Genomic DNA, 23,278 nt, shown 5'->3' on the forward strand with positions numbered 1-23,278 from the left:
TGTATGCTTAGAATGTATTTCTCAAGTTTTCATGTTTAAATAATGTGTTGCAGCACAGCTGGCAGTCTTTCCAGTAATTTCAGTAAAGACTACCTCCACTGACCCTGAAGTAGGGCCTATGCTAGAGTGCGAGCGTGCATTTTTAAAAATGTGCTTTGTAAATGTCACCTGGGTGGTACTTCAAGATGTACCCTCTCTCCAACTGAAGAGATCAGAGCAGGTGGACAAGTGCTGTGGGAAGTGTAGGGACTCTCTTCCCCATATAGACCAAAACCAGATCACCAATGAGGACTTAACCATTTTAATGAGAAAAACAGTAGTGGCAATATAACATATATAAACGAGTGGGTACAGGGGACACTACAATTCCCTGAGGGGGCAGGATTCAATAAAGGTTAGGCACTTACAATTGTAGACATATTCATTCAGTTGAGAAAAGACAGATTTAACAAAATATAAAACACAAACAGCAGAACAAACAATACTGGTTGGCAAAATATAAAATGCACAAAATACAAAATGTCAAATAACAAGAAATATAGGCCCTAGGTACCTGGCGGGGGGAAAGAGGGAAAACACAATGACCCCCTTCTACTGCAACAAGAATTTCTCCCTATCACTTCATTCACCCCAGCTGGGACTTAAACTCAGCTCCCCTACCTGGTAGGCAGAAACTCTACCACACAGCCACCAGCACTGGTACTGCTCCAAACTACTAGGGGTTTTGACTTTCCAGAAATCCCAGCTTCATGTTGAGCTTCCTGGTCTCTTGCTGGAGGAGCTGGAAGCAGAGCTGGGAACCTCTCAGGTCATTGCTCAGCTTCTTGCTGGAGCTGGGAACCTGTCCTGCTGGCCACAGCCTCTCATAGGGGGATCCTAGAGCCCAGCGGGGAAACTCTCCTGCCACCCACAGGCCACGCTGCTGAGGCTCCAACTGCTGCCTGCAGGTCCCACTCCTTCAGACTCTTCTGGGGCAACTGCTCCTGCCCTGCTGGCCCAGCTCTTCCCAGCTCTTTGAAACTCCCTCCTTGTGGTCCTTCGCTCATCTCCCCTGAGTCAGCCGCGCTGCCCCTTTTATCCCCTCCAGGTGACCCAAGGGGCCAATCAGGGGACATGGAAGGTGGGTCTCTGGGGCTTGACTAGTGAGAAAAGGGAATCCCAAGCTCTCCAATCATCTTTTACCCTTTCAAAACCCCTGGGCCAAATCACCACCAGCCACCCCGTCACATCAGTCTAAGTAGATGTTGCTGGGTCATTCCACAAAACTGTCACAGGGTGCATACAGCATAAGAAGATGTGATATTTGATGTTGTGTCACCCAGTAGGACACAGACAGCACAGTCCATGAGACAGGCATCTTGGTGCCTGGAAGCATGGGACCTGGTGGGGGAAGGGGGAGGGATTAAATTTAGAAATTAGGCTTGGTCAGCTGGTAGATGTAGAAAAAACAAGAGAAAAAATCCCAGTACTGCAGACAATAGCGTTGGTGAATTGTTAGGTGCTATTCTTCTCTTGGAGGCATTTTAATTTATTACAACACAATAGGGGATAGTGCTGCCAAATGGGTTGGGTTTAGAGATGATATATTAAGCCAAGTCTGTCTCTCATCAAACCTCAAATACACTAAAAGCTATGGCTATTTTGATTTATCTAAGATCCAGAGGAGACTATCAAATTTGCAAAACTATCAAGAATCATGTTTAAAAGAAAAAATAGGTACAAGTTGTTACAGACTCATTGTCCTCCATGTTTCAAAAAGCCCATGTATATCAATATCACTCCTCCAATTGTAAATATATTACAGATATTTGTAAACATATTCCTCAATGCATAAGTATATTTTGTTTTTAAAAGTGTCATGTATACTTATGATCCTCTGTTAATAAAAGAAATGCTATTACTATTACTATAGGGTTCTCTCTTTCTTCTCTCAAAAAATAGTGTGGTATTGCACTACACAAGGAGTGACCAAGATATGACCTTTGGGCCAAATCCAGCCTGTGGAGCCAAGTCATACAGACCACCGGACTCCCCGTGGATCCAGAAATTTGGCAATGGGAAAGCACTGGCAGTGTTAATTGCTGTGGCTTCTGTGCACTGGATCTGGTCCACAGACTGGTTCTGGGCCACTCAACCAGCTTGCAGGGCCAGATGAGCTGAGCACCACTGCACTATACCTTTAAGGAGCTAGTATGCTCCACCCCAGAAGTGCTGTTACTTCAATGGTGACATGATCCATGTGTCCACAGTATACAGTTCAAACTTCTATAACCAAGGCAAGATGCCTGCAACAGGTGCTATAAAAAGAAAATGATTTTTGCAATTATTAGGCAAGACAAAGAATTATTTGAAAAAATCATACAACTAATTCGGACACAATAAAGATGCTTCCTTGGAACAACTTCAGACCTTCAGGTGCACTGGCAGGTGTATCATCATTTAAAATCGTAAGAAAAAGAATAGTCACCCCACACAGAAAGGCTGACCAAATAAAAGGCATGGCAGATGACAGGAATCAGATGTCTTGCACAAAAAGTGAAAGTGATCATTTATTACTTTCTTTGCCTTCACCAGTAGGTTAAAAAAAAAAAAGAAAGAAAAAATAAAAGCAATCCCTTCTTTCTACGTAGTTGCTCAGTTTCACTTTTTGCTATGAGCAAATGGCAGTTCATGTGGACAAAATGCAAGAGTTACAATGATGTGGGAAACTAAAAGTGTGCGCATTTGTATAGAGCACTAAAGTACTTAAGTACATACTTAATTTTAAGTTTACATTTTAGCAAGTACTAAAGGATTTTGTTGATTTAAAGTCTTACATTTCAAGGGGATTTGGAAATACCACAGATTAGTCAATCAGACATGTAGCCAAGAACAAATCCACTCCAGTTATGACTATTTAGTTTAGTCAACTCCTCACTATACTTTCCATAAATACCATGATGAGATATACACCTTACATTTACTAATTTAGTATCTATCAATATGCCTTTTATCGTAGCCATGCACTTTATGTACAAATATCAGTTCTGTCACACAAGACTCCAAAGTTCTTTCTCGTCCCTCCATTTTAAGCCAAAATCAGGCTGTACTCAACAAGGAATACTGGTGGACTGATCTTTAAAGGACTCAGTCGAACTGGGCCCTGGTGTCATTGCTGTGGACAGGCCATTATAAAGAAATATGTCATGTTCTCAAGATGGATAGACTCAGGCTTGTCCTGCTTTCCAATGATGACATTCCACAGTAAAGGATATCATCCTGTCACTACCTCCTTCCCTCCATAATTGATTATATCATAAGAATCCACTTCTTAAATACATTTCTTTGGGCATATCTACACATGCATATTCATGCGATACAATAAATTCCAGTGTTTATCGTACTGGAGTTTATTGATCCTGGGCACACATTTACATGTGTGCCTGGGATTTCAGCACACTAAGCTGAGTTGGAGCAGCCCTGACTGGCAGGAGGCCCAGGGGCTCAGCCTGCCAGCAGCTACTCCTCCCCAGTTCAACGTGCTGTGGAGGGGCTGCTTGGGGCACAAGGGTGCTAGCTGGCAGGCAGCCCTGGCAATGAAGCATCCTTGTGCCCCAGCCAGCCAGGACAATGTCTACATGTGCATTGCTGCAGACTTTTTTACTCCATAGCAGAGTTGTATATGTATTTTTTTTACAAGTACAATCCTGCTTTGGAGTAAATTAGTTTTCTCCAGCCTAAGAGTGGCACACATGTAGACTCGCCATGTTTACTGCACAGCTAATTAGTCTACTGCACAGTAACCATCTCATGTAGACATGCCCTTTATGGAGAAATCCTATATAATTTAGCAAAGAATGATAACCTTCCAGGAATGTTTTTAACTGTTACAGAATTTAATATCAACTCATAACCCTGCTCTAACATTCTATGGAATGACTCAAGAAGCAAAGAAAGGAGATTTCTCTGTTTTAGAGTACTTTCTATAGAACCCTATTACATTTCACTGGGACCTCTCCACTTGCCTGGTATGATATAAAAATATTAATTAAAATAAATGCAATGTACAAGTAATTAACACTGCATTAAACCATCACCACCACAGAAAACATTTTTCAGCTTTGTTCGATTATTCTCAACATGCTCTGACAAAAGACATACAATTAGGGACAAGAGAAGTCTTGATGGACATTTGACAGGAGACATGGCTTTTTGCTCAGAATGTTTTCTATATCCTCAATTTAAAATTTCCATATGTCTGTTGCCAATAGCATCTGGTGGAGTTTGGCTTGGTTTGAGAGGAACTGAACTAAACTAGAGTTTAAAGTGATGCATGTTCTAATAAAAAATATTTGTGACATGGACAAGCCTTTGTATCCATCTAATCCACCCCTCTTTCCACTTTGCCATGTTCAGTACTTAATGATGGGCTAGGGGTTCTGGGCCTTGGGGATGTTTATTTTTATACTAATTTGAATAAACACTTAGCATAATCCTCAACAGCTTCAGGAAGGATCTAGATGTTCTTTGTTATACTTGGCCAGGATCCACAAAGACACTAGTCACTACCTGCAAGTAAAATTCCCTGTAGTCTAACAAAGGGAACACCAATATTTTTTCTGCATGAAACATTAGAGTGGTTGGCTGTGATCATGCATAAGAAAGCTGCTTGTATTTAGCAATTTGATACGGGCCTAATCCAAACCCCACTAAAATCACTGGGAGCTCTTTTAAGTACAGAAACAGTCTTTAAGCATGAATAATCCCAATGACTTCAGAAGTCATTACAATATCTAGCAACCCAAAAGCGGGAACATGACTAGAGCAGCACAGACAAAAACAGAATTAGTTTGACTGGCTTCATTACAAAGCAAATGAAGTAAAATTTGTTTTGCAAGCCACTAATCATTCTAAAATTACTACTTCACTTTCAAGTCAGTATTCAGAGGCCCTGTGCAAGAGTACGATATATTCTGGCCTCATTTTAACATTTGAAATGAGAAATACAGTTTTCATATGCTGAGTGGGGCACTGTGCAAGGGCACAGGTGGCATATGCTTAAAACAACTCATTCCAGCACCAACCTGTGGCATGCAGCAGTAAGCCTATGCTAACATAATCTGGCATTCTGTCCCACCCTAAGGGTTAATCACAGACCTCCAAGCTAGTGCAGACCTTAACCTCAAGCAAGAGTATCACAAGCCTTTAAGGCAAACCCCCAGACAGCCTCCCCAAGCACTGGAGGGCATGACCTTGGCTCTTCATCATCCCTGCCAGTTGTCCCATTAGGGAATATCAAGAGCCAGATCCTCAACTGTGTAAGCAGTTATAGCCTTATAGACAGAGATATGAAGATGTTACATCAGCTAAGAATCCAGCCAAAAAGCGGCAGTTCCCTACCTCCCCAACAACCTGTGTACAACAGCACAGAGGCTTTGCCCCTGCCCAACATAACTAACCCTGGTGCTTGTTATTTAAATCTTAGCCTGCAGAATGAGAGAAATGCTCCACATCTTCTCCCAGGAATTTGCAGTGCTAAACCTCATCTTAAAACCACCAGTAAACAGACCATTCCCTCAAATAGCCTATAATCCTCCTACAGAAGAGTGAAGGGGATGGGGGACCAAGAGGGTCAAACTTTCAGTGCAGAAACTCTTTGCTAGATAGTTTAAGAATAATTCCTTCAAGCAGTACTGCGGCAAACCTTGCATTACTGCAGTAAGTCAATCATACTTAGCCTTTTATGGGTTCCTCTTAGAGATGAACAAATGTCACACCTGGAATAAGGGGGTGATATTTTAATAAGGTATTCTCTGTAGAGACAGGGACCTGAGTCAGACAATTTGAATTGGGATCTAGAGCCAAACTTTTTCCAACCTCATCTGTATTTGGACCTGGGTCTCATTACAGAAAGTCCCGTCTGAGGGTGTGGACAGACATAACACTTAGAACATTGTAAATACACTAAATACCAAGGGTGCCTATACACATACTAAGGGGTGTTGTGGGGGAGGGCACATTAATTAGAGCAGTTCTTGGACAGCCACTTTAATTAAAACAGCTCACCGTCACATGTATTAAGCCCCTGCACATTTCAAAATGCCTGCAGGATGCTTTATCTAACACGCATTCAACAAGGTTTAGAAAAAGCGCCCCTGTGACCATTTTGAAATGTGCAGGGGCTTAATACATGTGACAGTGAGGCAATGGTGGAGCATTCTAATGACAACGTGAGCAAGGATATCTATGGAGACACCAGGAGCCTAGACGTAGACACCGTTTTAGACCACTTTAAACTTCCTGGAAATTTTTAAAAGCACACCAAGAAAATAAATTACTATTTTGAGCCAGTCCTCCTTGAACCAGTTCAATGTTATATACAAACAGAGCATACTGTGCTTAGTGCCTGGTTAGTCCTCCAGACATCCCAACCTGCACTGCTTCTCACACAACCAAACCCATGCGGGACAATGGGGCTATACTCCAGGATGTAACCAGAACACTAGTACCCAAAGATCTCTTGCCTGCAAGTTTCCCTTGTCTGCAGGGGTGGGGAAACAGAAAGCCTCTGTTTTAGTGTTATTACCCTGCTGGGGACCCTGGGTGGGGGTCCCAGGCTTATGTGGTTTTTGGAGGTAGCCAGGTTTAGAGGGGGTGGGAGGGGTTATGCCCCCCCCTGCTTGTGGTGAGTGGATGGTTGCATCTGTAACAAACGCCTGAAAACTGCTGGGTGTCATGGGAGAGGAAACGCAGCCATTGCACAACAGGCACTTAATAGAACAGAAAGGCTGTCAGTTCTGAGCTCAGTGTGAAGTACACTAGCCTGCTAATTGCTCCTTGCCATGCACTGCACTCCTGCATTCAGCCCTACCCTGCAGGGTCCATCCTGCACACACATCTCTATACAATTGCTGGCAGTGTAAGGTACTTGAGTGGCTTTCTAGGGAAAGTCCTATTAAAGAGGCAGTGAGGTAGAGACTGTGGGAAGTCCCAAAGCAACCAACCCCCAGAAAGAAGGAGTATAGACCCCCCCGCAAACCTCCTCCCTCAAAACACATGCACGCACACACACACATACCTGGCCACCCCCTGTCTAAGAACAATCATGCAGAGTTTGGTAGTTTGCTGGCAAGTACAGGCATAGGCTGGGCAGGTGAGGCAGGCAAGAAAACTAAAGGCTGGCCTATGGGTTGGGTGGAGATCAGTAGTGGCAGCCCAGAAGTAGAGAGCAAGAAACACCTGGCAACCTTCCCAACCCACCCCTCAATTGAGCCTAGGACCCCACCACCCAAGATCACTAACAGGGAAATGAAATTGGCTTTCCAGGGCAGGAAGGTGCCTTTCCAGGACAGGGGTTGGAAAAGCCAGGGAGTTCTTGGAGGAGGGATGCAGTGCTGTAGCAAGCGGGGGAGAGGCGAGCGGGACAACTGCCCAGGGCGCCAAGGCAAAGGGGCACTAACAGGCACTGCCCAACTGGGGTGGGACATGGACCAGAGCTGAGAGCAAGTGGCTCATTTGGGGGCCCTGGGGATGGGGGGAGGGCAGCTCCCACTTCTGTGTACATGCCCGGGCAAGCATGGGGGGCATGTGACCCACGGATCTGTGTGCAGGCCAAAGGCAAGCTGCCGCTGTGGGCTTTGTCCCATGTGCCAAACGTCCTTGCCCCAGTACTGGAAGGATGAAGGGCAAAGCCCCAGACCCCTGGGAACCATAAGCAGGGGGCTTCCCAATCCCCCCTCCCCTTGCAACTCCTCTACTCCAATCCCTGCCCAATCCATGTCTTCTTCCCCCATCTAGGGGAATCCTGGAGAAACTCCTGGCACTGAGCCCTGAAAGGCACAATGGTCTAGGTACTCTGCCACCCCGCTGGCATTTTGGCAGCAACACAATACGTAACAGGTGAGGGTTCTACTCAGAACCCGTAGCAGTGTACATGTGGACACTTCTATCTAGGGACAACTGTGAACTGGTTCCCAATTAGTGACGTTCTTGGAACGATTCAAGTATTATGTCTCTCCACACCCTAAATGGGTACTTCTGTAACCTCCATTGCCACATATCTGTGCACCTCCTATCTGTAATGTATTAGTCCTCACAGCACTTGTGACAGAGAAGGATTATCTCCTATTTACAGACTGAGGCACAGGGGGAAGAAGTGAGCTGCTGAAGGTCATACAGGAAATCACTGATGAAGCAGGGCATCAAACACAGTTCTCACAAGTCCCAGGCTAGTGCCTGAGTCACTGGAATTGCACTGGAACTGTATTTCCTACATAAGGTCACCAAATAGCGTCCAGAATTTTTATTTCAGTCCATTCATAAATATAATAAGATTCTGCCAATTTTGAAACAACCAGAAAGTGCCACTGTACTGTAGCAATAACCACATTTATCATACCAAGATCTTACCTTACTCCCACTGAAATCAAAATAGTTTTTACAGCTGACTTTAGTGGAACCAAGGGTCAGGCCTCTCAGGCATATTTTGCTATGAAAGTGGCAGGTGTGCGTGCGTGTGTGTGCGCGTGTGTGTGTGCACGTGTGCATGCATGCACTCAGCCTCAATCATTTGAGATTTAATGAAAGATCCATTAATCCTGGGGGGGTGTATACACACGCACACCAGGATTAATGGATCCTTCATAAATCTCAAATGATTGAGGCTGAGCATTAATCAAGCACTACTGAGTTGTGTAATGTTATTCTTAGTTTTAATTAGTCAGATTTCCTCAGAGGCCTTTGGCTCCAGGTTATGGAAGAAAGGTACAATATCAATAAATCATAGCTGTTACATGACTAGCTTTTTTTTTTTACAAATACATTCTCCTTTTCCTTCAGTTAGAACTCCCTATTTAGGTCACTTGCAAACCAGAACAACATTGTTCAACTAAAGCAGGGGTTGCCAACCAGGGGTACACACACCCCCGAGGGGACTTGGGAAAGCTGTTGAGGTTTCAGGCAGGCAGGGACAGAGCACCGCCACCTACCACCCTGTACCACCACCTCCCAGGAGCAGGGCTGGGGTGGGGCAAGGGCAGCGGTACTCCTCTGTGACGCCAACGCCACCACCATCCATGACCCCATGCTACCGCCACTCCATGTCCAGCTGTGTGCTACCACCCTCCCCCCCACCCCACTCCGCATCCGGCCGCCAGGAGTACATTTATTAAAAAAGGTTCAAAACCCCTGGACTAAAGCGTTCAAAAATCTTGAGTCAGTGCAAAAAATGCATTTTTTTTTAAATGAATAAATTTCAGAGTTTGAAAACACAAACCATAATGGGCCAGAAGCCAAAACAAACTCTTTTCTCTCTTGCTTTTCTATTTCCTTTTAGATGAAGCTGATCTTGTGCAGGTAATCACATAACTCCAAGGGCTGAGGCTTTAAGTTTCATGAATCTTGGTGCTTGTGATAACTGTGTAAAGACTGACGTTCAGAATAGACAGGATGCTACACAAATCCCACAATGGCTTTCACTGGATGTGGTGTGGCCTTTCACCCACAGAAGCTGTCTAGTCCACTCAACATCATCCAGTCAAAACCAGGTCATTCTGCCTGGGTGTTTTCCAAACCACTTAACTCACAGCTAGTTGTCAAATAAAGAACAAGCCACTCAGCAATTTCTTGTAGCTTTTACTTCAAAGGGCATTGCTTCTCCAGTAAGCCAGAGTTCACCAGCAGCTCCACACAGCTGATGGGGGAAGTGGTATCCTCTGAAACAGAAGCTGTAGCAAACATCTGAAGCACCTCAGCAGTCCCATGCACTGTTTGCTGCTGCTCTGTATACCCCCACAACTGACTTACAAATACTACCTTCAAAGGGCAGGAGGAACCTAACCCTGCAAAGTATTCAGCTTTTTCTGTAGGTACTACCATTGTCCTTCCCTAGCAGCTACATCATATTCTAGCGGCTCAAAACCATTCACATCTGGGGGCAAGTGTCACCTTTTTGTTCAATTTGCCCAAGAAGCAACACAAAGAGATCCTGGCCCGTTCTTAGGTTTCTAAAGCACCATGGTATTATAAATAAGGGGGGTAGGATCCATATTATTAGCTGCATTGACAGATGGACAAGCTGAAAGCACAGAGGAAACATGACTTTTTCAAGGCATTCTTGTTCTGTGCTGATAAGAATGGAACTGATGAGCCCTGATTTGTAGGCCTCTTCTCCAGCAAGTAAGAAGGTGACAACCCAGTCTGCTTTGCTGTAGAAGCTGTGTGGTATCTATAACCTGTGAATTGAGCTGGGTATCAGATTCTTTCTCCTGCCCCTCGAGCAATTTTTGATAGAGGCTTTTGACAGAGAATCCCAACTAAAAATCCAGCTCCAGTGCTCACATGTAGAAAGGGAAAACTTACATTACATCTTTATTGTCACTACATGTTAACTCAGATGCCTAGTTAGATCAACCTCTGCTTCAGCAAGGACAGACATAGCAGCTTCTTTGCTAGGGTGCATTATAAATAGAGATCTGGGTTTTCCATTTCCCATGGAAAAACGGAGAAAACACAGATTTCCTCTTTTCTGAAGGAAAATGCAGATTTCTCATTTTAACAGAGAAACCTGCAGATCTTGCAGTTTTGCAAAGAGCTCTCTGCAGGCTAGCAGAGTTGCAGCCTGCAAAGGGCTGGGAGGGAGTGGGAAGAAGGCGGTCAGGCAGGGGGTGCCATGTACATGTATATATGCACATGGAAACCAAGCAGCCTGGAGAACAACACCTGTAGGCAAGGGGTGTGGGGGAAGGGGAGTGGGGATTGAGGTACCTATAGGGAGGGAGGGAGGGAGGGAGTTGGGCAAAGCTGGGGCTGGTGCCCAGGGTCACAATGCTTGGCTGCAGGGCCCTAGCAGGGAGCAGGACAGGGCCACAGGTGGTTCATCTGGGGGTGGGGCTGCCTCCCCACCACTGCGTGCACTCCTGGGAAACATGGGGTGCACGTGTCACCTGGATCTATGTGTGGGGTAGGGGCAGGCAGATTTGCTCACTGTGGGCTTGGGCTCCCCACCCTGTTGTCTTCCCCATGCAGCAGCAGTTTAGAGCAGTGGTCTCCAAACTTTTTTGATCGCGCACCCCTATCAGTAAAAAATTTTTGAGTACGAACCCCCAATATATGTATATTTATTTATTTATAAATTATATACATATACTACTTGTGTACTGTACATGACACGTGACCATCTGCCATACGGACCGAGTGAGGGCGCCTGTGTCAATCCGTATATTAAATATTAGTAAAGCTTAATTTCTTTCTTATTTTTTTAGATAAAAAATAAATAGAAGTTCTAATGTTTTCTTCCTGCACTTCAATGGATTGTCTTGTGCACCCCCTGGGGTGCACACACCCCACTTTGGAGACCACTGGTTTAGAGCACAACCCTGCACTGCCAACCCTGTTGCTGCCATGCATTCAGGGGATGCATCACCAGGCTGTGGGTGGGGGGGCAAGGGGCACATGCAGGGCTTGTGGGGCTGTGGGGAGATGCAGACTGAGGGGCATGAGCAGGGCCAGGGGGCTGTGTAGGAGGACTGAGGGGCCTTTCATTTTAATCATGGACTTTGGGGGTTTTATCAGAGAAAACCAGGATCCCTGATTTATAAAAGTCTCCAGCATCCTTTTCCTAGAAGGTACCCATTTAATTAGTTGTGCAAGTGGGTCATTTCTCCTGCTGGCCCCTGAAGAAGAATTCACTTCCTTATGAGCCCCTCAACCAGTTCTCCAAAGCAAAGTGCAGTAAACCCATAAACAAAACACAATCCTCAATCCTCTCCAGAATATTAGAAGACCCCCTTTCTCAGAGCCAGCCTTAGGACAAATGGTGCCTTGAGTGAACTTGTATTTTGGCACCCCCACCAGCACCTTCCTCCATCCCACCCCCAGTCCTCCTCCTAGAACCCTCTCCAAGTCACTGGCACTGTATGTGGGGTCTGTGCATGGGGGTGTGTGGAGGGAGGGAGGGGTGAGGAGGGTGGGTGTATGGATCTGGGTGGGGGCGCAGGGGGTACCTGCATGAGGGGTACATGTGCCCCAGCAGCTATAGGTGGTAGGGGGCTCTATAGGCTATCATGGGTCAGCACATATCCACTCATCTGAAATGCTGGCCTAGTGTAGGGCAGCGGGGGCTTGACACAGGCCATCAGGAAGGGCAGGGGTGGGCAGCAGGCAGGGCTACCCACACAGGAAGCCCTGTCCCAGCAGCAGGGCACTGCCACCCAGTGCTGCCCACGCCCTCAGCAGGGGTGGCAGTACCTAAGGGGCTGCAGCTCAGTCTCCAGCCCCAGCAAGTCGGTGATGCTGAACCCCTTAGTGCACAAGCCAGGGCTGCCCAGCCATGCCACCTTCTCGCTGGCACTGCCTCCTTGCCCTTGGACTGGCCCTCAGCATCCTCTTTCCAGCCTGTCATGCTGCCTGTCAGCACCCACCACTGCCACTAGGGGCTTTTTATCCTGCTGCCCCAACCACCCAGCTCCAATCAGTTCTGGGTGCAGCCGGAGCATGGGGGGGACCTGCTACACAGCCACCGGGATTAGTTGTCACTGAAGTCCCCTGACTGTTCCCACCTGGCACAAGCAGAGGGGCAGGAAGAGGGCAGGTGCCCCCATGACCATGGTGCCTGGGTGGTTACCCATGCCACCCACACCTAAGTCTGGCTCTGCCCTTTCTGCTCTGGCCCCAGCAAAGCAACCTGGCTTCCCCTTGCAGCAAGTTGTTCCCTTTACAACTTGTTTCATCCTTCCCCTTGCTTTCTCTTCTGGGAACTTTTAAAGCTCCTAGTGGGGCAGTCCCTTAGCCAAATGCCCCACAGCAAAGCTCTCCTAACAGCGCTGACGGGTTTTCCTTAAAAAGGATAGCACGCCCTGTGACAGGCTGTCTCTAAGGGCCCTGTCACACACTACATTTAGAGCATGTTATTTAGATTGTAGTAAGCATTACCATGCTGTGTTAAAAGCTAGACTGTGTTCTGAACAGTCATACAGCAATGCTTACTATGATCTCTAACATGACTCGTTGATTGTCATGAACTGGCTGTGCTCCAGCATCGTACCTTGACTCCTGGCAGCCCCAGGCAAACTTTTAGTATCAGGCCCACCTTTGCCAGAGATAATGATAATAATAATTAAAGTATTACCATTGTCGGGCCCTGGGCACCCACATAGCTCACCCATGTCTGTGTCTGGCCCTGCTCTGGTGCAGTGCAAACATGATTTTTAAGGACTTCAAACATGGGGGGCCAGGGTCTTAAACCAGCTGTGATGTGGTGTTGGGGCTGGGACCAACAGTCAGTTCAAGACTGATGCAGCATGGGGGCTGGCTCCAGACAATCAGGTAGTTGCCAGTCCAAGCACCAGGACTGCATGAGAGCCAGTTGAAGATGCCAGTGCCATGCCAAGGCTGGGACCAACAGGCACTACAGTGGGGCTGGTTGAAACTGTCAGACCTGGGACCACAAGGAGCCTGTATTATCTCCTTGGAGCAGTTAGACGCAGCAAAACACATGCTACTTAATACAATCTGGAGATACTCCTCCTAAAAAGCCATACCTTTACTACAATACAACTGCACTTAGCACATGTTTTACTGCTTGAACGCATGGATGCTCATGCTGCAAGTCCAGTTAATGTGTCAAGTGTAACATGTAACAGAGCCCTAAATAACCTGGTGGGTCCTCCCAGTAGCACTGGGTACATTCTTCACATTATGGTTACAAACTTGAACTCTTCAGCAAATAACACCAAATTTGTTTTTCTACTTCCAAGCCCCCTCCCCTGCATCTCACCTTTTTGTACTTTACTACTGAGATTTTAAATTTTAGTACCCCCTTTTACAAGTTGGGGAACCTAGGAGACAGAGATCAAATTTAATGTTCAAGGTCAGAGAAGAGGCCTGAGCTGGAAATTAAAACTGGAGTTCTTTTGATTTTTGGTCCAGTTCCTTAATAACTTGCCCCTGCTTTAATCACTCTTAAAGGTAGCTTCAGTTTACTTATTGGACAGTACAGCCCAAAACAGAGCAAACAGAATACTGGAATGATTTTGTGGGCTGGAACATATCTTTGACAACCCAGTTTATGGGATCAGGACCTTATTCATCCACAGGCCATTGAACAAAAAGCACCCCCCCTCCTTTCCCACCATGAAACTTTAGCACAGGGCCTGTTTAGCAGCAGGTGAAGGGTTGGTTAGGTATAGAGCAACAGGACACCAGCCCATATGATCAAGAAGTATGCGAGTTTACAAATGAAAAAGTCCACTTCTAAAACCCAGAAGAGAAAGTATGACCAGGATCAGTTCTTGGATTAGGACTTCATAGAAAAGAAGCAATTCTAAGATCTAGGTTCAGTGGCACATTCTTCAAACGTGGTCTGTGAGAACAGCAACTTGAAAGATCTGAAAATACAAATAATTTCAAACAAAGCACCATAACAATGAACACCAACAATCCAACATATAGCCATCATCACTTCTATCAGAGTAATCCAGATATAATCAGTATGAGACAATAAAAGTCTGCAGACACCATACCACTCAGAATTTACCTAGTATTTCCCCATTAGCCTCAACGTATGTTACAAATATTGATCACACTGCAGTCAATGGCAAGGCTCAAAACAGGACACGAGGCAGGGCTCTGACTGATAAATCAGCTCCTTCCTATGAGTAAGGTTTAGCAACCTTGTGGCAAGTACAGGCTCAGTGAGATGAAATGCAATCCAAAGCTGGCTGATCAGTCCATGCATAGACCAGATTTCCTTGATCTTCATTCTCAATGACCTGTCTCCACAAAACCAAATCCCCTCCTACATGTAAGAAAACAGAATATATGGGAAGTTTACTCTCCTGACCTATACAGACTATACCATGCAGATCCATAAGTCCATAACATTTCTAGACAAGGACTTCATTTATTTCAAAATTTGCAGTAGTATAAGTAGAAAGGAGGGTAAGTGGGGCACTGACTATGAGGGGGCACCAGAATGCCATGGCAGGGGCAGCCCTGTGCTGCCTGGCCATAGGACCTAGGCAGACACAGCCCCAAACCCAGCAGTGTATCTGGGGGGCAGATGACAAGTACAGAAAGAAGAACACCCCTCCTCCTCCAGAAGTCTTTACCCCAGCAGATGCACTGTTGCACCCAATAGCATTTAGGTGGTGGGGGAAAGCAACTGGGGAGCCAGGGGCAGCTCCCAGAGAGGCTGTGTCATGGTTCTTCTGCTACCCAAGCAGATACTGCTAGAGCATTAGTAGCAGCTGCCTTCAGTGTGCAGAGAGCCAGGGCAGATAAGACTTCGCTTCCCTTCCCCTCACCCTCCACCCCGCCTCCGGCCCCAGTCTACTGTGGTCAGCACACCCAACTTCAGACACTGAATGAGCTCACTGTACCTCTGAAAACTTGTACCTGTAGGAATGACATTGTTTTCCACTTCACTCTTTTCCTAGGCTGCCCCAAGCACCCCTTTCATACCAGAAGGAAAAAACGCTCCCATAATCAGAGCCAATTTAAATAAGTACAACATTTCAAAGACCCCAGCTCTGTAAGAAGCAAGGTGAGGCATGATAGTCTTCTAAGAGCAAGCCTTAAAGTATTTCATAGCTCCAAAGATAACCATCTCAGATACTAACAAGTTCAAGGGATGGCTCTAAAATAAAATAACAGATACTGAAAACACAGGTATCAAAAGGTCAAAAACAAAACTAATATGCCTTGAACAAAAACTACACAGAAGTTAATCTTATAAACACACGGTGTGGCTAGACAAAGAAATACAAAATGGCCAGGAACAAAGTTTTATCAGCATGAGTTTCAGACAGACATAACTCACAAGTAGCAAAGTTTTAAGTGAGTTAAGGGTAATCACATCTTTACTCCAAACAATGATGTAATCTCTATTACATGATATATGTTCCAGAAGAAAACACACTTTAAGGAATGGTATGGAACATTAAAGTGTTTTCCTTAGGACATTTTTATTCTGTTGCTCCACCTGTCAATCCAGTTGCTTTAGTTATCATGAGTCCCAGTACGCCAGGAGTTACGGGAGTTACAAAAAAGGACTGAAAATAGGGGGGGTTTACACCTAAAAGTGCCATTGCTTTGAAATCTGTTATCTCACACCCTTTTTAGGCTCTTTGAGCACAAGTCCAGTTGGAAAGCTACAAATTCTCTCCTTTTCTGCTTCTCATGGTAGTGTCTAGTCAATACACTTTAAGGGTCAGAAATACAGCTCCTAGCCTTGATTACCTTGGGTCTTAGGCAGGGCTAAGTATGATAAGGGAAGACAGGGAATATCACATTGGTGGGGGAGAGGAGAAGAAAGAATGTGTCAGGGAAGATGGATTAGTGGGCAAAGTGCAGGTGAGCAAGTTAAAGGTGCATGGCAAGATAGTTTATTACATAGTTCCACAATTTATCATATGGACAGCATCACCTTTGCCTATATGACTACACAGAGGTGTAGGTGCAGGCATATGCTCAGAGTTTAATACCCGCAAAATCTACAATCATAAGCAATTGTGTGGGTTCAGAAATTATGAGGGCAAATCTCAGCTTTTGGTTAAATAACATAGTAACTTTGCATACTTTAATGTGAAAACTGACCACTAGACTGATGGTTTATCCCCATTCTGTCCCACACACTACCCAGGGGTCACCTTGCACTTGGGCAGTTGGGCCTTCTGGAATTTATACAAACACAAACTTCAGGTTCCTTCATTTTTGGATTCCAGATCCACTGTCCATTGCTATTGCTGGTCCAAGTGGTTCCACAAGCTTCTTCCAAGCTGACTACCAGAAGCTAAACCTACAATTTTTATGAGCAGTCAATACGACTTCAGGCCATAGCCCAGGTCAGTATGGGAGGCAGCCTGGGCTGGAGGAGTAAGCTCTGTACAGAGAGCAAGGAACTCTTGCTTGCTAATCCCAGCACCGGCACCAATGCCCTCTGTAGACTGACTCAGATCTGCTTCAGTGGGTGAAACAGACATTGCCCATTATCCCACAGGGTTGGACCCCCACCACTCTTAGGATCCTGAGGCACAACACTAAGGGGGTGTTTTTTTTTCAAACAGAAGAACCCCAGGGTTTCCACATCGGCAGAGACACAGCCCAAGTCAGAATCCCTGGGCATGACTCCAAAGCTGGGAAACCAAGGATATCCCCATCTTTAGAGGTGCACCCCATGTCAGACTCAGGACATGCCTCTACTAATGGGGCAACCTGGGCAGGTGCTCCTGAGGGTCAGGGGCCTGATCTTGCATATCCTGGGAAGTCCTGTGCAGGATCAGTTCCCTGAAGCCTGAGGAACATCTGCCCAGGGCAACTGGAGAGCGTGGGCAGCTCAGAGTTGACTATGTTCTCTCACCTTAAAGCAAACAGACATCCACTGCAAAACAGTGGCACATATCCATGCCACCTACAGTATAAGCCACAGACAAGGGCCATGGATGTCCATTTGTTTGGCCTTCGTGCCACCATTAAAATTGTTATGGTGGCACAAAGGTGACATCTGTTTCCAGTCTAACTGGAATTACAGGCTTCTGCCAGCACAACTATAATCAGCCAGGCTTCACACTTCTTTATGGTCCTGACTGACATAGCCGTGCCAGCAAAAAGTCTACTATATGGACATGGCCAGAGCCCTGGTTTCCTGTCTGTAAAATGGCATTTCTATAACCTTGTGGGGTCCTGTCAGGCTCAGTGTAGTAAAGACGATGAAGCACTCAGATACAGTGATAATAAGGCTTGTGAAAGCAGCTACAACAGCTCTACAAAGCACCTAACATGCTTCATTAGCTCTAAACAATAATAATATATTAATAAACGCTGCATGATAATTCATGCTAAATAATCTGAGAAGGAAACATTTGTATATAAAATTAAAAATAAGAGAATGAATGTTTGCCATACAGAAATGAACCCAACAGCTTTCTCAAACTTTTATGAGAGTATTGCAAAGAATGTCAAGTGCAAGGAAATAATGTTTTTTATATATATTCAAACAGCTATGCAAATAACTTTTGAACTTAAAAAATAAAAACAAAAACAAATTTTTTTAAAAATGAAAAGAAATGAAGCTTTTCTAAAGAGCTCTCCCTTCTTCACAGGGCACTGAATGCTTCAGGATATTGATTTGACTCTATAAACTCTGCTTTGGGAACCAGGTTCTTATGGCTAGCAGCTGGCTGATTTTAGCTCCAACTAAAATGGATCTGCTATGGACAAGTGCTGATGGGTAGACAAGTAGAGCATGCATGGTACAGGAGCAGCAGCCAGAGGTTCACTGCTACAGAGGGATATCACCTCCATTTTTTGTTGCCAAAATGAGTCAAGCAGCTACTCAAATACAGATTTTCAGCAGGAAAACAAGGAGGCAACATCTCCCCTCACAGCAGTGAACTTCTGCTCCTGTACCAAGGCTGTGGCTGCTGTACCAAGCTCCATTTGTCTGCCCATCATGATGCTACTCTGCAGTTAACAACAGTATATAGAACTTTGTAATATAAGGGCAGCTTCTTGGACCTACTTCTCTTTTTAATAGAGCTGATTTTTTTCTTATTTCAAAAACTTAATTTGACTGTTGATTCCTGCTCTACAGTTCCATTCAGCAAGCACTCTGCTGCATGCAATGAGCTCACTTCAGATTTAAAATATCTGCTGAAAGCAAATCTCAGATTGTAAATGACATTATAATATTTGAAATCTGCTTCCCAATGGTTGCTTACATCAGTCATCCAATCACAGCACAGAAAGCAGAGTGTGTGAAGCTCATTAACACAGCACAAATTTTGAAATCCACATATCTAATATTTAGGAGCTATTCACTGGGAGGGCCTGCAAAGAATTAATGTGTAATTTCAAGTAACCAGATACACAAAGAATTTTGTAATCTACTTTTGAACATTTTCTCGCCTTGCAACCAGGGCATTTTGACAATCTTTCCAATTTACACCTCTACCTACTCTGTTTACTCAGATTATTTGAAACTTGAAAATAGAACAGACATTTTTGTATTATCTAGGGGAAAGAATGAGACGGTATAAAGTAGGAGCTGAATGGAGATATTCTACACCTGAAAAATCACTTTAGCTCAGTGGCTCTTGAACTTTTTAGACTCAAGACACCCCTTGGAAAAATGCCAGCTCTTAGTTTTCGCTTGTTTGTTTTGTTTTACTACACAAGAATAAGAAAGCAATTATTCTCTTGCAAAGAACTCAGGAAAAAACACAACAGATCAGAATGATTTTGATGGTATGGATTCCTATTTGAAACTTCTGGGTTCATCTTGTGAATTGTGTGGAGGTGTTTGCCGACCTAATCATGCTAATATTGAGTGGCACCCTTAAAAGGATTTAGCAGGTCTCCAACAGGCTGCTGTAGCACTGAGGCTGAGAATCACTGCTTAAACAAAAATAAAAACCAGTCCCCAGGCCAGTGAAAACACAAATACTTCGACTCTGCTAGCTGATCCCTTTACGATGGAATACTACATGCATATCTATCCGAAGCACCATCCATTAATAGCCTGACTCAAAACCCCTCAAATCAACAGAAAGATTCCCTGTCAAATACTATGGGAGGTGGACAGGGCCCTACTTCAAAGAAATTTGCTATACATATCTTACTCAGCCAAAACTAATGCAAAGGATTGGGATTTGGCTTGTGTAGAGAGTGCAGAGAGGTTTGTCTCCTCCTTTATATAGCACATTTTGTCTCCCAAACCTTGTCCTTTCTAATCTGCATTATGATTTGTATGACTTCACTCCAAAATAATTTCATCCTTATTTTTCCTCTTGATAACATTAATGTATTTTTAAAGGTTTCCTTCAAAATGCTTGCCCCTTCCTAGATTGTAGCTGGTTAACTCATTTGGTTTTCCTTCTCTTACGAGATACAAATAATTAGAGAAAAGGAAAATGTTCATAAGAGAAACCAGACAGTTCTTGTACAAGTGGCAAGTGTCAATAGCATGCAATCAAACTCCAATTCATTAGCAACTAATACGCTAATCTGTTAGCTGGGAAGCAAACCCACTGAGGCTTACCACAACACAAACAAGGACAAGCAAACTCCATGATTTCCTGCCCTACACCCAGCTCCCCACCTCCCGGGTGTTACTTGCCAATATATAACAAACACAAGCCATGATCAGAGCTGCAGCATCCTCGGGAGACAGTTCAAAACCTGCAAGCCCAGCTGGAGCAAAAGATCAAACAGCACATGCCAGCACCTACCTCAAACATGGGAGAGGTGCCCTTGTCCGGCAATGTACAGCCCAGGAGCTCTGCAAGAAACTTTGCCATATACAAACAGGAAAGAAGGGGTCTCCTTCTAGCAGATGCTGTTACAGTGCCAGGTAAATATCCTCTGGCAATAAAAGAGCTGAGCAGAGATTCCTCCTCACAGCAAAACCTTTGCCATTCTTTCCAGGGTGTTATCCAAGCTGTCAACCTGAATCTTCCTGGTCCAGCATTTTGAAGGGACTGCAGAAATTTGCCAGCAAGTAGCCTAGATGGGTTTAAAAACAAACAGACAAATGGAATTAATCACCAGCACTGTGCCTGGGCTTTTTGATGTTTGCTTCTAGCCTTTCCCGCTGAATGTCACTATTACCATAGTAAAGGAAAGGGGCCCCACGGAGGGGTGGCAAGAGGGACAACATTGCAGAACTGAAGACAAGCAGTTGGAGAAGGGCACTAGGAAAATCACTTCCATTCTGCTGTGGTGCAGGATTTAACCCAGGATTTAACAGACAGACACACCCAGCAATGCAGCATCCCAGCAGAAACAAATCTGGTTTCTCTTTGCACCTGGGCATTTCCATACTATTCAAGGTCTATGGCAGAAAAGGAAAAGGAAATGAAAGGATCTGTTCCCCTCCCCTCACAGAAATCCATGCAGACAGAGCCTTCTACAACTACAAGATGTATCGCATCTCCTGGACAGTGCCCTTTGGCCAAACCCTGCTCAGTGTCAGCACTTGAGGGACCATGATTAACAAACAAGTCAGAAAGAGACTGCCCTCAGAGATCCAGTGTTGAGTTTTAATTCCACAGAGTGAGAGATGGGGTTAGGGGGTTGGTCACACCTGGTCAGAAATCAGAAGCAGCTCTGATTCAATTAGCCTTGGCACTGCAGTTGATGGGGTCAGCTTTGACATTCAGACTGCAGAGCAAAGGCCCTCATAAGGAAAGAAAAGCTTCCCCAGCTCTGACTCCCCAGCCCTCAACAGCAGGCACAAGTTATAACAAAAGCAACTTTTCTTTTACAGACAGAAAAGATTAGATTACAAGTTATCCTACATCCTCCCCTACTTCCAGACAAGATTACATGCCATATAAAATTACAGCTAACAGTTCAAGGATATAAGCATTCAATATACTGTATGTTCACTGTGCTGTTGATGGACCAAATGGCTCTACACAAAAGGGCCTGATCCTACTAGAAGTCTGATCATTTGGAAGTCAACAGCAAAACTCTCATCGACATCTGTAGGAAAAGGATAGGCTCTGAGCAGCTGCTATCATGCAGAAACCCTGAAATAGGCTTGGTTTGTGTTGGCAGTGAGCATTACCATTTCCAAATAGTTATAACAGGTTTTTGACAGAGGAACTAAGATCTCTCTGTCCTGTGTTTGTTTAGCAACTAATGTAGGTCATAGTTTCAGAGGAGAGTTCCTGGGCACTACCACCAGTAGTGTAACTAAGGGATGGGGCCAGGGCAGTAGTCCCAGGTGCCACCTTTACCCCAGGGGTAGCTGATTGTTAGGGATGTGGAAAGCAGGCCCTATTCAATTTAGATTTGAATTCGGCCTGAATCAGGGACGGTGATTTGATTTGTTGATTCGGATCACTGTCCCTGATTCGATTTGGCGGAATCCAAATCTGAAGATATGATGGTGATTTGGTGAATCAGCAATTTGGACATGGACACAGCTTTAAATGTTTTTTTTTACATACCTTGAGGTACCAGCGCAGCTTGTGATCACTGTGATGCTGGGGCACACGGAGCTTCCCAGAGGAGTGGGGAGGGGCCCTCCACATGCTCGGCAGTGAACCCAGAAGTGGACCAGAAGTACTTCCAGTCCACTTCTGGCTCTGCTGTGGAGCGCACCTCCCCAGCTTAGCGATAGGCCACAGGGAGACCCCAGGTGCCCTCCCCAGACCCAAGAGGCACCAGTTGAAGCCTCCTGGTGTGCTTCCTGATGCTTCCGTGAATGCTTCCCAGTGAACCCGGAAGTGGACCAGAAGTGCTTCTGGTCCACTTCTGGATCTGCTGTCAAGCACGCTGGGGAACACCCCCCCACTTCTGTGGGACACTCCATGCGCCCCAGCATTGCAGCACTCACAAGCCACCTGCTACCTAGAGGTATGTAGAAAAAACATTTAAAGTTGCCTCTATGCCCAGATCTCTGAATACTTCTGAATCTCTCTGAATCGATTTGAAGGGTTCTGATTCAGTCTGGAGAGGGTCTTCTGATTTGATTTGGATTTGGAGATTAGGCCACCGAATTGGGCCGAATCTCCGCCAAATCAAATTAGGGACCGAAGCTTTGCACAGCCCTACCGATTGTCCCACCACACTTGGTGTGTCAAGAGTCAGCACTGCCCCAGGCCAGAGGTGCTCTGCTATGCATCCAAGTACCACAACACAACATAGTAATAATAATTGTGTTGGCAAGACTCCAGATGTACGGCTGAGCTTTACAAAGCTGTCTAAAACTACTGGAAATTGGGCAGCCAAAACTTTTGAATCAATGCTGAAAAGCTCAACCCATTGGTGGAAATCTGTAGATTGGTCAATATAGCTCATTGGACTACATGTGCAACCTTGTACCCAGTCTATACAGCAAAAGCTCCCTAACGCTGGGGCTTCTACAGCTGTTCTTTTTTAACTGAAAATAAAACCTGTCTTGTTTGGGGAGGCAAATGCAAAAGTATCTATTTTTAGATGATATGTCAGCAGAAAGCATGGGATTCATTTTTTCAACAGACTTCTCTGATAGCTCCTTTATCAAGTGGTAGGGAAGGCCCCAGTCATTGGAATCAGTTGTGCTCAGCTGGACTCCAGCACCCCTGTAGATCAGTGACATCCAGAGTCTTACTGCTCATGTCCCATTGAAAAATGCTTTAGTTACTTGCCTCATTTTCTGTTATATCAGACAGCATTTAAAGCCTTCTTTCCCTAACTTTGGCTATCTTGGCACAAGTCAGCAATTAATAAATCGGTGTATTGTTTGAGAATTTATCAAAATCCTGATATAGGCAAGTGTCAAAGATAGGTGGAATTCTAAAAGACTAATAACAAT

The 23,278-nt window shown here is 45.0% G+C and overlaps 1 long non-coding RNA gene across 1 annotated transcript in view; it reads right to left on the reverse strand.

The window, feature by feature from the left end:
- Positions 1 to 20,537, reverse strand: part of LOC149870836 (uncharacterized) — a 186,638-nt gene extending 166,101 nt beyond the window's left edge. The window contains exon 1 of the long non-coding RNA XR_016440498.1: positions 20,205 to 20,537. This is a non-coding gene — a long non-coding RNA (uncharacterized LOC149870836). The remainder of the gene's footprint in view (positions 1 to 20,204) is intronic.
- Positions 20,538 to 23,278: the final 2,741 nt, after the last annotated feature.

Source organism: Crocodylus siamensis, chromosome 2, assembly GCF_052110815.1.
Source record: "Crocodylus siamensis isolate JL-2025a chromosome 2, ASM5211081v1, whole genome shotgun sequence".
Lineage (NCBI taxonomy): Eukaryota > Metazoa > Chordata > Crocodylia > Crocodylidae > Crocodylus > Crocodylus siamensis.